The sequence below is a fragment of the Benincasa hispida genome, unplaced genomic scaffold (assembly GCF_009727055.1).
Source record: "Benincasa hispida cultivar B227 unplaced genomic scaffold, ASM972705v1 Contig712, whole genome shotgun sequence".
NCBI lineage: Eukaryota > Viridiplantae > Streptophyta > Magnoliopsida > Cucurbitales > Cucurbitaceae > Benincasa > Benincasa hispida.
Window position 1 is genome coordinate 262,049 of NW_024065056.1, and position 5,106 is coordinate 267,154.

Here is a 5,106-nt window from a genome sequence, read left to right on the forward strand (position 1 = left end):
TTAAATTGATACTATTGCTAACCTTAATTATTTATTAATCATAAGGTCCAATTTAACATTTTTTTTTTGTGTTGACGATTTTTTTATTTGGGATGGAGACAAACTTTTGATTTTTTTTTTCCGTGGTCATTTGTTTATATTATGGAATTTCACATTTAAATTATTAAATAATATTTTTCGCTTCTTTCAATAATTTTAAATGAACCAAAATTATTTACAATTACAGCATAACCAAAAAAATTTAAAAAGTCAGACCCATGCTAAACAACTTGCATGTTCAACCCACGACAAGTTGTCATTCAACCCAATTAATCACGTGGTTTGATTCAACGAACATTTCTTCTTCACTCAAGTTGGGATGCTTTCTTCTTCTCCTCCGTTGTTTCTTCTCCATTAATTCTCCAACAAACCAAGATCGAATAGACAGAGATATGTTGGAATTATGTAAGTAACAAATTAAATGTTAATTATATATTTAGAGTGTTTAATGGGTATATTGTGTGGTCTTGATTATGGATTCATGATTTTCCATATAGAAGTATGGTCTTGCTTGGTAGAAACCAACTCATTGGTTCTAGGGAATTATGGGAACCTAAGATCAACTTATAAATATAGGGTCATTCCAGTTCGAGTTGCATAGTTGAGAAAGACCACGAACCATGTCTCCTAACAGATTAAGAGATCTAAGTTACAGGTAATTTAACTCCACATAGATTTTAGTTTTTCCTTCATATTAGATCCTATACCTTGATTATTTTGTAGGATTATTTTCCTTTTGAATAATTTGTAGATTGCTTTTGTTTTTAATAATCTACGGTGTCAACAACATGCTATTAGAATTATTTGGATTAGAAAGTTTGCTAAAGAAATGGGCCTTTAAAGTTTAGTTTCCTGATGAAGGCCCATTCTCCAACTCGGTCCAAAAGAAAAATTAAACGAGTGAAGAGTAATGTGCCACGTTTCTTTTCTTCTTGATGTAGTAAAAAGACTATGAAATCTGTAACAAGATTACAGAGGTGACATAATGGTTCTATCACTTCTCTCCCATTTTTTCCTCGGTTTTGCTGAAACCCACTTCGTCCTCCTCATTCTTCTTTTGTAAACTTAGTTTTCTGATGGATTTCTTAACTCAAATCCATGGTAAATTGAGCATGCAAAGCAAGAAATGAGTAGAGTAGAAGAAGAAGAACAAAAACATGTAAGTGATTCGGTTTTCACCTACATCCACTGTTGAAGCTCATCAGAGAGTTAGCTTTTATTCTCAAGCAAAAGATAAGTTCCTTTTTCCCTCTTTTTACAGCTATATCAAAACGTATATCACTCATTTACATATATGGCTAATCATTTAAAGAAGAGTATTTACAAGAAGGTCATTCTGTTTAAAACTAACTTTTAGTTTGTTTTTCTGTTTCAGAGGTAATCGGTTACAAGGAAGGAAGCTCCAGTTTGGCTCACCTTAACAAATCTCCACCTTGAGACAAAATGGTCTCTGATGCTTCTTCTTCTTCAGATATTTTATTTTCCAGCTTGATCTACTATATTAAGTAGATTTAAACAATGTTCGAACTTGGCTTTTGTCACCGACTTTGTCAAAAAATCTGCTGCATTCTCTTCTGAACTAACATTTGTTACTACTACTATGCCCTTTTCAATTATGTCTCTAACGAAGTGAAGTTTTACATCTATGTGTTTGGATCTATCATGAAATTGCTGATTTTTAGTAAGGTGAATTGCGCTTTGGTTGTCACAAAGTAGCTCTACTAGTGGTTGTTCATAGCCAAGCTCAGTAGTTAATCCCTGTAACCATAGGGCTTCTTTAACAGCCTCTGAAGTAGCTATAAACTCTGCTTCGGTGGTTGAAAGAGCAACCACTGATTGCAAATTAGACTTCTAACTTATCACATTTCCTTTAAATAGGAAGGTAAACCCTGAAAGAGACCTTCTCCTGTCTAGGTCACCTGTAAAATCTGAGTCCACATAGCTTTTAAGTGCCTGCTTAGTGGTATTAGGAGATTTATAGAGTAAGCCTCTATTTATGCTTCCAACTAGATAGCGAAAGACCCATTTAGTTGCTTCCCAGTAGGCTTTCCCTAGATTGCTCATGTATCTACTGATTAAGCTTGAGCTGTGAGCTAAATCTAGTATTGTACAGACCATTAAGTACATTAAGTTGCTTGTAGCACTTGGTAGCTTTATTCATTTTCTGAATATCTTCTTCTAGTTTAGGAGAATCTTTAGTAGATAGCTTGAAGTATTGTGCCAAGGGTGTGCCAACTGCTTTGGCATTCAGCATGTTGAATTTAGTTAGAATTCTTCTGGTGTAGTCACTTTGGGAGACAAAGAATTCACCCTGGGATCTTCTTCTCTCAATTACCATACCAAGAATTCTCTTAGTTGGTCCTAGGTCTTTCATCTCGAATTCAGAACTTAGTTGTTCTTTAATCTGATTTACTTCCTCAACATTTCTCCCTACAATGAGCATATCATCAACATAGAGTAGTAAATAGATTAGACTTCCATCTTTGGCTTTTCTAAAGAACACACAAGCATTATACTAACTTCTGGTGCAGTTGATCTTCTTCATAAAATCATCAAAGCGTTTATACCAACATCTAGGGGCTTGTTTGAGGCCATATAATGATTTATCCAGTTTGCACACTAGACTTTCTTTGCCCTTAACTTCAAAGCCCATAGGTTGATCCATATGGATTTCTTCATCTAACTTTCCATGTAGGAAAGCTGTAGCCACATCTATCTGTTCAAGTTTATAGTTTTCACAAGCCACTATTGTAAGTAGCAATCTAATTGAAGTGTGTTTAACCATTGGGAGAAAATTTCAGTGTAGTCTAGACCTTCTTTCTGCTTAAAGCTCTTAGCAACAAGCCTGGCTTTGAATTTTACTCTCTCTGAGCTGTTGTCAACTAATTTTCTCTTAAAAATCCATTTGCAAGGGCTGGATTTTTTATTTGGAGGAAGAGGCATTAGAACCCAAGTATTATTCTTCTTTAAAGAAGTCATTTCAGCTTCCATGGCTTGTAACCACTTGTCCTTTTCTTTGTTTGACATTGCTTCTTCAAAGTTCTAAGGTTTTTCATCAAGAATACTTTCTGTAATGTTGGCGAAGTCTGATATAAAGTCAGTATTCGAATATCTAGCTGGTAACCTGATTTCTCCTCTTCTTCTATCTCTTGTTAGTGTGTAATCTGTTAGGTTCTCTGGTTGAGAACTTTGTTCTTGTGCTGTCTATTCACATGCTACAGTTTCACTAGTTTGAGGATTTAGATCATCGTTTCCTGTTGAGACATTTTTTATTTTGGGTAATAGCTCCACCTTAAAAGTGGTGGGATTCTTATTTGGCACTTCTTCAGTCAGTTGTTTTTCCTTTTCCATCACTATAAACATCTCATCTTCCCTAAAAATAATGTCTCTACTCACAATACTTCGATTAGAACTAAAGTCCCAAAGCTCAAAGCCTTTAATTCCTTCAGGATACCCTATAAACATGCATTTTAGGGCTCTAGGTTCAAGTTTACTTTGCCTCACATGTACTTGTGCACCCAAAGGCTTTTAGGTTTGATAAGTCTGAAGGTACACCTGTCCACATTTCTTCAGGTGTTTTCATGTCTATGGAAGTGTAGGGGCTTCTATTAATACCGTAGGTGGCTGTCTGCCCAGAACACTTCCTTTAGGTTAGCTTCTGAGAGCATGCACCCCACCCTTTCCATAAGAGTTTTGTTCATCCTTTCAGCTACCCATTTTGTTGGGGTGTATAGGTAATTGTTATGCGTTTAATTATACCATGCTCATTACAAAAGTTAGTGAATATATTATGTTGGGATTGGTGTCTTAATTCTCCTAGAGTCTCGTTATTTTGTAAAGATACACATTGTTTAATGAATAAAATAAGTGTTATTTAATTCTGGCATTTACTCATATCCAATAAACAAAGCTCCTTGGTTATCTTATGTGAACTTAAGCATGTATATGTGATATACAAGTAGATCATGCTTAAGTGCTAACCTAAATAGGTCTATAGTATAAGGATTAAGATGGGATGCCTGATCCTGGTGACACTACGGATACGACTCGCTTTGTAGAGGTTTGCAAGTGTTGTAAACTACTACAGATGATAGATCCTAACCATTCACGTGGAGACGTAAGAGCGGGAGTGTCCTAAACAAAAAGTTTGTATAAGACTTGGACCATGAGATGACTAGACTCTGTATATAACGCCGTTGATAATAGAGACTTACATCTCACATAAACGACCATAGGTGACACGACCTCAATCCTGAGTGTTTTGGGAACTCCTGCCTTTGAGAGCGGTCCTTTGATTAGTATAGGTGAGAGTGGCCAGATTGCCAACTCAACATGCCTACCTTTTTGGGGACTTGTCTAATCTAGGAGCTGGGAACTCAATCCACAAGATGGAATTCACTTCTTTCCCGAAGCAGGGATAAGTAGAGAGATTGCTCTCTTAAGGGCTGATTCTGGGCTTGAACATAGTGGCCACAACTTCTCTTTGGAAGAGAAGACCCAGTCATAGTAGGACTATGACTTATGTTCATTAGAGGGATCAGTGGTACTTAAGAAGACAGATGTAACTACAGGGGCATAAAGAGTTTAGTCAGTTATTCACGTACCATTAGAGCTTCGAGCTATAGGTCCATAAGGTCCCCTTGGTAGCTCAATGGATTCAGTTGAGGATCAATTCTTGGTGTTGATTTGAAATGTTCAAATTGACAAGAGGTATTTTGATTATATGTGATATAATCGGTATGATGTATGAGATACATCTTGTAGAGGATTGATGTAAATGAGATTTACATTAAGTACCATGGAAGAGAAAAAGAACTATGGTGTATATGTTTCATGAGATGAAATATTAAAACTATAGGTTATGAATATAGTATGATAAGTTGGTTATCATTTATATTTATAATAATATTAATTATTGGATAATTAATTATTTTTCTTTAATAACCAAGTGATTGGGTGGTTATTGAATTCATGGTAATCGTGAGTTTAAAAGGAAAGTGGTTTTCCTATTTTGAAATGATGATTTACAAACGATTGAAAAAGTTTTTTGAGTTTTCTCACTTGCGC